General features: G+C 45.0%; 1 protein-coding gene across 2 annotated transcripts in view; it reads left to right on the top strand.

Annotated features, from left to right (window-relative positions):
- Positions 1 to 12,175, top strand: part of TTC29 (tetratricopeptide repeat domain 29) — a 421,410-nt gene that overhangs the window by 214,075 nt on the left and 195,160 nt on the right. The gene's annotated exons all lie outside the window — the stretch shown is intronic.

The raw sequence follows: 12,175 nt of genomic DNA, 5'->3' as shown, positions 1-12,175 counted from the left end.
TAAAACAATTTTTTTTTTTTTTTTTTTTTTTTCAAACAGAAAAAAACCCTCGAGGTAGACCACCGGTCTCCTCAAATTGCGGCCTGCAAAACCTTGCGGCCAAATGAGGCATCCGCCGATGCCGTCACATCAATTTTATAGAATTTTGTAAAGGTATGTACCGACGACCAGGTGGCCGCCTTACATACCTGGACCACTGACGCCTGATGGCGAAAGGCCCAGGAAGTACTGAGCGCTCGAGTGGAGTGCGCCCTAACAGGGAACGGAGGACTCTGACCCTTAATAGAATAAGCCTGTACCACCGTTTGTCTAATCCATTTGGCAATGGTCGCGGCAGATGCAGGCAAACCCTTTCTGGGGCCATCCGTGATCACAAAAAGTGAATCCGTCTTACGGAATGATTCCGTAGCTTTCAGGTATACCCTGATTGCCCGAACCACATCTAAGGAATGCAACGCATATTCCCGATGATGCTTGGGCTGAGGACACAAGGAAGGTAGTACAATATCTTCATTCAGATGAAAATCTGAAACCACCTTGGGAAGAAAAGATGGCTTAGGATGAAGTACTACCTTATCCCTATGAATCACTAGGTATGGTGACTGGCATGATAATGCAGCCAGTTCTGACACCCTGCGAGCAGAAGTAATAGCCACCAAGAAGGCCACCTTCTGGGATAGAGTAAGCAAGGGAATCTCCCTGATGTTTTCAAAGGGAGGTTTCTGTAGAACCGACAAAACCAAATTAAGATCCCAGGGCGGTAAGGGCGCGCGGACTGGAGGAGCCAGGTGCCGCACCCCCTGGATGAAATTCCGCACCAAGGATTTGGTAGCTAAAGGCTTCTGAAAGAAGATTGCTAATGCTGAAACTTGACCCTTGATGGTGCTCAAGGCTAGCTTCTGCTCAACCCCTTGTTGCAAAAAGGCCAATATTCGAGTCACCGAATAGGTACGTGGAGGAAATCCTAAAGATTCGCACCACGCAATATAAGTCTTCCATGTGTGATAATAGACTTTGCTGGAAGTCGCTTTCCTTGCTTTAATAAGGGTAGGAATGACTGACGTAGACAAACCTCTGTCCTTCAGTACTTGGGTCTCAATGGCCAGGCCATTAAAACCAGCGACTGTAAAGCACGAAGGTAAATTGGTCCTTGAGACCACAGACACTCCCTGAGACGAAGTTCCCACGGAACGTCTGCGACTAACATGTCCAAGTCGGCCAGGCCGGCTTGAGGAGGCCAGCCTAGAATTTCTAGGACCACTGGCGCTGATTGGATCTGAACCAGGCGTCCCTAGAGGTATCTGGCCCCGACCATCCGAGAAAGTCTGGTCGTTTTCTGTTCCCACACATTTATCAGATACCTGATAGTTATCAGGAAAGGTGATCTTTTCTGGTTGAACCTCAGGGACCGAAGTCACCCGACTAGAGGCTACTTGGCCTATCTGGTCAACCAGATCCGATTCCTGTGAGGTATCGGGACTAATCTTAGGAAAAGGTAAAGGAAAAGATCTTTTCAGGGAACGGTAACTACCGCTTCCTGTGGTACTTAAATGTTGGAAGGGAAGAATCGCACCGGTAGTAGTGGTTGATGCTCGATCTAATGTCCTGAATACCGGTGAAAACGTCCCCCCACCCTGAAACCGGATGGGGGCGCACCTTCAGGCTGTGTACTCCTTTGCTTCGGGTTTGGCTGGGTTGGTCCCCTTCTTGAACCCTCCTGGAGGAGTCTTGCCTTTCCCGCTAGTACCAGCCGGGCGCCCTTTATGGGCGGTAAAGAAAGGTCCTCGCTTGTTGCGAGGTCCCTTAGCTTTTGCAGCCTGTGGCAAAAAAGTGCTCTTGCCCCCAGTGGCATCCTTAATGATTTCATCTAGGTTGGCTCCAAATAGACGATTCCCCTGAAAGGGGAGATTGGTCAAGGTCTTTTTGGAACCTAGGTCAGCTGACCAGCATTTTAACCACAGCACACGTCTGAGGATCACTGCTAACTTAGATGCATGCCCTAATAGGGGAGTAGTGTCCAAGGCTGCGTCACAGATAAACCGTAGCCCTTGTATGATCTGTTCCATCAAATCAGATGTCTCCTGGGGAATATCTTTTCCCCTAAGATCTTGGCGTACCATTTTTCGCCCATTCCGTAAGTGTCTGGGAAACTAGACCAATAACGATTACTGGTCTAAATGCTGACCCTATCAGAGAAAAGATAGTGCGGGACTCTGCTTCTATCTTTCGATCCACCGGATCCTTAAAGGACGAAGTGTCCTCCACTGGAATAACCGTGGCTTTATTCAGCCTGGAAATAGGCGGATCCACGACTGGTGGTACCGTCCATTTCTTAATGATGGATTCCTCAAACGGATAGCGTCTAGCAATACGCTTGGAAATAGTAAAGGTACGTTTAGAATGCTCCCATTCTCCTTTAATCTGATTACCAAAACATTTAGGTACAGGAAAAGCCTTCACCGTCTTGATGGGCTTATTAGTCCCAAAAGGCCTCTCTGTTTCAGTTGCCTCTGCCGGTAAAGCCTCAAGTTTTAAGGTTTCTTGCACTGCCACAACTAGTGCGTCCACCAATGCTTCTTCCTGAATTATAGCAAGAGAAGAAGCGTCCTCCTCACTGTCTGAGGGGGCTTTACCTGGGATAACAGCCCTTGCAGAGGAACCTGCAACTGCCGTGACCATCTCTGAATCTGAGTCAGAGGTGTCAGATGGTATAGGGGTAGGCGGGGGTCGCTTCCTTGACCCCCGTCCCTGACAGGCCGCCTCCACCCGAGCCACCATAGACTCCAAAATTGCTGTAAATGACTCTATACTCTGTGCACCGGCGGGTCCCGAGGCCCCCTCGAGGGAAACAGGTGGGGGAATATGTGTGGCAGGGTCCATAATAACTCCAGTTACTTCCTGGATAATATAATTCAAAAGTAAAGAAAAAAACTTTTTTTTTTTTTTTTTTCTGACCCCCAGCGCCACAAAAAAGCCCCTTAGTGTTACCTGCTTAGGGATCCCTATCGATCGAGAGAGAGAGAGATAGACCCCCAGGCTCACCACTTGATGCTCAGAGTTAAACTGCAACAGCTTACAGCGCTGTCTTGACAAACAGGAAGTCTTTTGGCTGGCTGCCCAGGAAGAAAGGAGGTGGCTCCGCCCCTCTGCACGCCTTCCGGCGCCTCCCCCAAGCTCCACGAGGTGTAGGATCACCTCAAACATGGCCGCCCCCATGCTGGAGACACGAGGCTACGCCAAAATGGCGGCTCGTGCGATCCAGCAAAAAAAGACTTTACATATATAAATGTCAATCAAAAATGAATATCCATAGTGGTAAGTGCTCAAGTAAAGAAAAATGGAAAAACATCAATAATAAAAACATATTCAGTGTATGTGATACGTTTATCATATATATAATAAAAAGAGAATATATGTGTATATGAAGTATAAATAAAAAGAATATGTATTAAAGACCTTGTGAATGACCATAAAATAAAAGTAAATTAAAAAGGTATAAAGTGATAATAGTATGTTGTTGTAAATAATAATAATGATGATAATGTGACGTGTCACAAGAAAATTCTTGATGTCTAAAGAAGCCGTTTAACCGGCCAAGAAGAAACATATGTAGTGTATTAAAGAACTTGAGCACTTACCACTATGGATATTCATTTTTGATTGACATTTATATATGTAAAATGTTTTTTGCACAAGTGTTTTGAAGTTTGGATTTGTTGGGATCACTCTGTCTGTGCAATCTAGCTATAGATTCCCAACAGCTGACCAAGGGGAGGAACAACTAGTTTGATGACTCCAATTGTTGCCAGCTGTATGTATGGGGTGTATATATGGCCGATGCACATCCAGAGTGAACTTGGTGATGAATAAGCGACACATCCAGTCGTGAAACGCGTCCACCGATTGTCCTGCACTCACAGTGTGTATCTGTATTTGCCGATTGATGTGGAATAAAGACACTCCTTTTTTGAAACTTATCGGAAGTGCGGTCATTCCTTTTGTTGTATGAATATATGTGAAATGACACCCCAAAATACATTCTGCTGCTTCTCCTGAGTACAGGGATACCCCATGTGTGAGACTTTTTTGCCGTCTAGCCGAGTACAGGACCCCGAAAACCAACCTCCACTTTCAGGCTTTCCAAGGGCGTAAATTGTTGATTTCACTCCTGACTACCTATCACAGTTTTGGAGGCCATGAAATGCCAAGACAGCACAACCCCCCCCCCCCCCAAATGACCCCTTTTCGGAAAGTAGACAACCTGAGCTATTTGCAGAGAGGCATGTTGAGCATTTTGCAGATCTCACTTTTTGTCACAAAGCTTTGGAAATTGAAAAAAGAGGAAAAAAATGCATTTTCCTGTTTTTTCTTCATTTTCCAAAAAAAATTAGAGCTGCAAAATACTCACCATGCCTCTCAGCAAATAGATTGGAGTGTCTACTTTGCAAAATGGGGTAATTTGGGGGGGTTTTGTGCCATCTTGGCTTTTTATGGACTTCAAAAGTGTGATAGGTAGTAAGGAGTGAGATCAACAATTTACGCCCTTGGAAAGCCAAAAGGTGCGCATTGGTTTTCCGGGTCCTGTACGCGGCTAGACTGGCAAAAAGTCTCACACATGGGGTATCATTGTACTCAGGAGAAGCAGCAGAATGTATTTTGGGGTGTCATTTCACATAAACCCATGGCATGTGTGAGCAATATATCATTTACTGACAACTTTGTGTAAAAAAAAAAAAAAAAAAAAATTTTCCCGAAACTTGTGGCAAAATATAAACTATTCCATGGACTCACCATGCTTCTCAGCCAGTAGCTTGGAGTGTCTACTTTGAAAAATGGGGTCATTTGGGGGGGTTTTGTGCTATCTTGAAATTTCAGGGCCTCTGAAACTGTGACAGGTAGTCAGGGGTAAAATCAGCAATTTACGCCATTAGAAAACCTGAAGATGTGGACTGGTTGTCGGGGTCGCGTACACAGCTAGGCTCCCAAAAAGTCTCACACATGGGGTATCCCTGTACTCAGGAGAAGCAAAAGAATGTATTTTGGGGTGTCATTTCACATATTCCCATGGCATGCATGAGCAATATATCATTTAGTGACAACTTTCTGTAAAAAAACAACAACAAAAAAAATAATAATAATTTTCCCGAAACTTGTGGCAAAATATAAAATACTCCATGGACTCACCATGCCTCTCAGAAAAAAGCTTTGGGTGTCTACTTTTCAAAAAGGGGTCATTTGGGGGGTGTTTGAACTGTCCCGGCATTTTATGCTCAATCTTAGCCACACATCACCCACTCTTCTAACCACTTGAAAACCAAGCCTTTTCTGTGCCTTTTTGTTTACATGAAAAAATATTTTTTTTTTACTAGAAAATTACTTTGAACCCCCAAACATTATATATTTTTTTAAAGCAGAGGCCCTATAGAATAAAATGGTGGATGTTGCAAATTTTTTTGTCACACGGTATTTGCGCACAGATTTTCCAAACGCAATTTATGCAAAAAAAATACATTTTTTTTTAATTTATTGCACAAATACACTATATAATTCCAATTTTGGTAAAATTTAAAAGATGATCTTATGCCGAGTTCATAGACACCTAACATGACATGCTTTAAAAATTGCGCATGCCTGCGCAGCGGCAAAAACATACGTACATTTTTAAAAACCTTTAAAAGTCTCTACAGGCTACCACTTTAGACTTACAGAGGAGATCTACTGCAAGAATTACTGCACTCGATCTGGCGATCGCAGCGATACCTCACATGCATGCTGCAATTGCGGTTTACATATGACACTAGACCACCGCTTGCGTGCGCCATTGCGCGCAAGCACCAGGGGAAAGGGGGGGGGGGCTCAATTTTTTTTTTCTTTTTTCTTTTGCTTTTTTATGTTATTTTGACACCTTTCCTTTAATTTTTTTTTTTGAAATCATTTTTATTGTTATCACAGTGAATTTAAATATCCCCTATGATAGCAATCTGTGGTGACAGGTACTCTTTTTTAAAAAAATTGGGGTCTTTTAGACTCTAGATCTCTCCTCTGACCTTAACGCATCTGACCACACCAAAATTGGTGTGATAAAATACTTTCCCAATTTCCCAATGGCCCTGCTTATTTCTGGCGAAACAGAAGTCATGAAATGCTCGTAGCCTCCGGCATCTTAGGCCATAGAGATGATTGGAGCCATTCTTATCTCCAATTAGCTCTATGGATAGACAATTGAACCACCGGCTGCACTCTCGGGTTAACCGGTGGGACAGGAGAGCCCGAGAAAAACCACAGAAGGCTGCGGAAGGCGGCGGTGGGGGGGGGGGGAGGCCCCTCCCACTGCATGTAAAAGCAGTCTAGCGGCCAATTACCTGCTAGGATTGCTTTTACATGTAAGCCGACCGCTGGCTGTAAAAAACGATACCAAGATGATGCCTAAATCTGCAGGCATCATCCTGGTATAACCACTCAAAGTCCAGCAACGTACCAGTACATTGCTGGTCCTTTTTTGGCATATAGGTTTTTTTTTTTTTCATGCAGCCTGTGGGCTGAACGGAAAAAAAGAGAACCTATCAGAAATCAGCACAGGAATAATGCGTAGTTTTACTCATCATTAACCGCCCAAACAACCACCCACTGAATTTAATGATGGGTATACACGACACTATCCACGTATACCAAAATAGGATTTTAACTGCAGTGCTGAAATCAGAAAATCACCACAGCTGCTATCAGCAAAGGTATCCATATATGCTGAGCGCAAACACTGTTTGTGTCAGAATATATAAAATCAATGCGTGGTAGCCGACGAGTACCTGCAAGAGAAACAGGTCACAAAAGAATGAAAAAACAAAGGATATTAAAAAAAAGTACAGTAGGAAGAGTAGGACATATAAAATGACTGACACAACAAAAGTTTTTGGATTCTCATCATTAACCGCCCAAACAACCACCCACTGAATTTAATGATGGGTATACACGGCACTATCCACGTATACCAAAATAGGATTTTAACTGCAGTGCTGAAATCAGAAAATCACCACAGCTGCTATCAGCAAAGGTATCCATATATGCTGAGCGCAAACACTGTTTGTGTCAGAATATATAAAATCAATGCGTGGTAGCCGACGAGTACCTGCAAGAGAAACAGGTCACAAAAGAATGAAAAAACAAACAAAGGACATTGAAAAAAGTACAGTAGGAAGGAGTAGAAGGACATATAAAATTACTGACACAACAACAGTTTTTGGATCCTTTTATTTTTCTAACTGTTTCTTGATTTGGGACTGCGATCTTCTGCGATCTTCTCTTCCAGCTTGGGTCTCTCAAAATGTCGATGGACATCCAACATCTTTCGAGACCCTGTGTTTGTGTGCCCTACACTGTGTCGTGCTGTACCCTACGCTAATACTCCACTAGTGTATGGTAGCGCTCGAAACATTCCCCGATGCAGAGACCAGGTTGGTCAGGACATTTGGGACAATAATAACGGGTGTCACGCCTAAATCCGTGCCTGCTACAGACACAACATCTTTTTTGGGGGTATCTTTGGGTAGGGGTACTCGGGAGGACATAAGGAAAATGCCTCTCATGCAGCCGGCTCACTGCATCTGGAAGGGGAAGTTGGGCAGGCATGCCTCCTGGGTACAGGTAGGCAAGGATGATCTCTTCCTGGAATTCCCGGAAAGATCCAGTTCGTCCTGACGCCCTGTATAGGACAAAGGCGTTCAGCATAGCCAATTGGTAAAGGTAAACAGACACTTTTTTGTACCAGCGTCTGGCTTTACGGGCAACTAAATACGGCGCCAAAAGCTGGTCGTTAAGGTCCACCCCTCCCATGTTAAGGTTATATTCATGGACACAGAGGGGTTTCTCCACAACGCCAGTTGCCGTAGTGATTTGGATCGTCGTGTCTGCTTGAAGGGAGGACAGAACATAAACATCCCGTTTATCCTTCCACTTCACCGCAAGCAATTTGTCCGTTTTCAAGCAGGCTCTCGCCCCCCGACTAAGACGGGAATTTACAAGCCGTTGGGGAAAGCCCCGGCGATTAGGTCGCACGGTGCCACATGCGCCAATTTGTAAATCGAGAAGGTGACTAAATAGTGGCACGCTTGTATAAAAGTTGTCCACGTACAAATAGTACCCCTTTCCGGATAAGGGTGACACCAAGTCCCAAACGATCTTACCGCTGCTCCCTATGTAGTCTGGGCAGTTGGGGGGCTCCACACAGCTATCTTTTCCCTCATAGACCCGGAAACTAACTGTATAGCCTGTGGCCCTGTCACACAATTTATACAGTTTGACCCCATACTTGGCACGCTTGCTGGGGAGGTACTGTTTCATAGCAAGGCGGCCAGTAAATTTAATCAGGCACTCGTCAACGCAGACAACTTGTTCGGGGGTAAACAAGGCTGCAAACCGCTGATTGAAGTGGTCTATGAGGGGCCGAATTTTGTGGAGCCGATTGTATTCAGGGTCTCCCCAAGGACGACAGATTTCATTGTCGCTGAAATGCATGAATCACAGAATTTGCTCGTATCTCCCCCTGGACATGGAGGCAGAGTACATGCGCATATGGTGAACTGGGCTAGTGGACCAATATAGCCGCAATTCACTCTGTTTAGTTATGCCCATGTGGAGGGAAAGGCCCAGAAAGATCTTAAATTCGGAAACCGTTATAGGTTTCCAGCCGAATTGTCTGACAAGGTGTGAATTTGGGTTGGCGGCGATGAACTGTTGTGCATATAAATTTGATTGATCCACAATCGATCTGTAAAGATCTTCCGTAAAGAACAGCTCATAAAAGTTCAGGGGCATAAAACCAGCTGTCTCCACGTGGATTCCAGGTTGGGCGGTGAATGGGGGAAGTACTGGCGCTGTAGTATCAGTGGGTTGCCAATTAGGATATGCCAGCGCATCAGGGAGGGCACTATGGGCTCTACGGGCCTGTCTACGAATACGCGGTGGCTGCGGGCCACTACTTGTGCTAGCCACCGCACCAGCTTCAACTGCACTTAGGGGACTCGCCACGTCACCAGGTGTTACTGCAGTGCTGGTTGTACTAGGTCCAGGTTGTACTAGGCCGCTGGCGCTTGCCAGGTCGCCAGAAAAATGAGCGGCACTAGTAACCACACTCTGCTCCATACGAGCACCCTGCGATTCCTGCATCTCAACAACTTCAGAATGGGGTCGGGTACGCCTGGGTCTAACAGGGACCCATCTGTCGTCGGAGCTATCTGTCAGGGAGCCGCTGCCGTCATCAGGTTCATATACTGACACTAATTCGGTCATTGTAGCTTCCCCTTCGCTATCAGATGACTCGGTCAGCATATAACTGATAAGCTCTTCATCCCTGTACGAACGTTTGGTCATTTTGGTAACTAAATTTACCCGTACAGTGATGCGACTCACAGGTAATAAAAGCACCTGGTTGTCGAAGATTATTTCAAGCGCTACCAAAAAAACTGCTAATGCTAGCAGGGATCAGGCCTGACTCTGCAAACACAGCGGTTTTGTGTTTAGTGTTTTTTTGCAAGTGACAGTAATCTATTGATTACTACACTTGCCTGGGTGAAAGGGTTAAACGCAGGTGCTGGCCGGAATCAGTGCTGATCGTGCAAACACCGCGTTTTGGGAACCCTAAACTATGGGGGCGCTAGTATAGTTCTGATCAGATCAGATATTGATCTGTTCAAACACTATACTAGAAATGGAAGTGTATGTGCGTGCGTGCGTGCGTGTGTGGTAATCAAGGGGTTACTTCTAAACTATGCGCTGGGGATCTGGGGGGGGTGGCGGGGACCCTAAACCTCCTTTGGGAAAGAAACTAGCTAGCTAGCGCAACCTCAAGTCACAATGACACTAATACAAAATACAGTAAAAACAGTATATTATGTGTGTATTAGTGCTAATGTGACAGAGGGTGTAGGGGTTAACGGGATGTGATCAGGGGGGATCAGGGGTTTAAATCTTTATTGGAAGGGGCTGGCAGGTATCCTAAGGATAAAAGGAACGGTGGCAAGCGCTAAACCTGGTCACAAGTCACACTTATACGGGTATATAGAAAATGCTATATACTGTATACAGTGTGTTGTGGCAGGGGGTGTAGGGGTGATCAGGGGGGGATCAAGGGAATAAATCTTTATTGGGCGGGTGGCGGGGACCCTAAACCTCCTTGGGACAGAAACTTAGTCGCCTGCGCTAATTCTGATCACAATGACACTAATACAAAAATACAAAAACACTGTATATTACGTTTGTATTAGTGCTGATGTGACAGAGGGTGTAGGGGTTAACTAGCGGTGATCAGGAGGGGATCAGGGGGGATCAGGGGCTTAAATCTTTATTGGGGGGGTGGCGGGTAATTCAAGTGGAAAAAGGGGGGTCGCAAGCGCTAGACCTGATCACAAATCACACTTATACGGGTATATAGCAAAATGCTATATACTGTATACGGTGTGTGTTATGGCAGGGGGTGTAGGGGTGATCAGGGGGGGGTCAGGGGCTTAAATCTTTATTGGGCGGGTGGCGGGGACCCTAAACCTTCTTGGGACACAAACTCAGTCGCCTGCGCTAATTCTGATCACAATGACACTAATACAAAAATACAAAAACACTGTATATTACGTTTGTATTAGTGCTGATGTGACAGAGGGTGTAGGGGTTAACTAGCGGTGATCAGGGGGGGGTCAGGGGAGATCAGGGGCTCAAATCTTTATTAGGGGGGGTGGCGGGTAATTCAAGTGGAAAAGGGGGGGTCGCAAGTGCTACACCTGTTCACAAATCACACTTATACAGGTATATAGGTAACTAGGTAACTGCTATATGCTGTATATAGTGTGTGTTGTGTCAGGTGCTGTAGGGGTTAATCGGGGGGGGGGGGAGATTGGGGGGTAAATGTGCCTATCTAGCTGTGTGTGACTGTGTTTGATGCAGTACTTACAGTTAGAAGTGCTCTCTTCTCCAGGTGAATCCAAAATGGATCATGGGAGAAGAGGGCACGTCTTTTCTGAGTCTGTGTTTACATTTCACAGACTCAGAACAAGATCTGATTGGGCAGGACCGATCTACAGGTCCAGGCCAAAAATCATTGGCCTGGACCTGATGACTGATCGGTTCTGAACCCAATCAAGCCATCGGTGTCGGCGGGCACGCGCGGGAGCGCGCACAGGACCGGCGGCAAGTAGCGACGTAGACCTACGTCACTCTGCCTGGCCGGGGCCGACTGCCGCAGTAAATATACTGTGCGCAGTCGGCAAGTGGTTAAAATACCTGTGAGAACACTTAGGCAGGACTGGTCAAAGAGCCTAATTTGAGCTAGGATTTAGTTTGTATGAAATGTTTAGTATATATGTAGCTAATAATGGGCCATTTAATAAAATACCTGAAGGAACTGTCTGTGTTAACCCAAGTAAACATATTTCGTTTTAGTAAACTAAACACAATTAAACTTGCTGACCCTTAAATATATTTTACCACTCACCCAAGTAGAGGAAACACAGATCCACTGAATGAATGAAATACAGTGATGCTTGCACTGCCAGTCCTCCGGTGCAGCTTTGCCTCCAGCAAGCCCCAGGAGAGCAATGACCAGCACAGTAATGACATTAACTATTGAAATTACACAATATCATCTGACACTAGCAGTGAGAGGTCCACTTTACCCAGAGGGGAATGTTTTACAAGATGTATACATCTTTTTGATATGAACTAAATGTTTACTCCTGATGAAGTGGTACACTCGGTCCACGATACGCGTCAAGTTTATGGATGTCCTGATCATACCTACTACTTTATTACTGATGCAAATTTGAGTCCAACATTGTTGTGATTTTATCCAACCACCATATTACTCATGCCCCATTAGCTACATTGTTTTCATGAATACTGGATTTGAGGACTATTTACCAGTTTTTGTAATTCTTTGAAGAATTTTTGTTCTATCAATACTCTGTATATTTTAATGATAATATGTATTATTTGTTCACACCAATAAATGTATTATATTGTTCCTGACAGCCTGGTCATCTCTTTCATATAAAGTCCCGACCTTTCTCTTTTATTTAACAGTAAACACATAACATCATATTAAAAAGATTACACATAACAGCAGGAGACCCTAGGAGCAGGTTGTTTTGAGATGATTATCTTCTGCGTAAAGTCTCTCTAGGAGAGGGCTGAA

The sequence above is a fragment of the Pelophylax lessonae genome (assembly GCF_965119305.1).
Source record: "Pelophylax lessonae genome assembly, chromosome: 1".
NCBI classification, from domain to species: Eukaryota; Metazoa; Chordata; class Amphibia; order Anura; family Ranidae; genus Pelophylax; species Pelophylax lessonae.
Note: the sequence above shows the minus strand (reverse complement) of the source record. Positions and strands in the feature narration are given on the sequence as shown.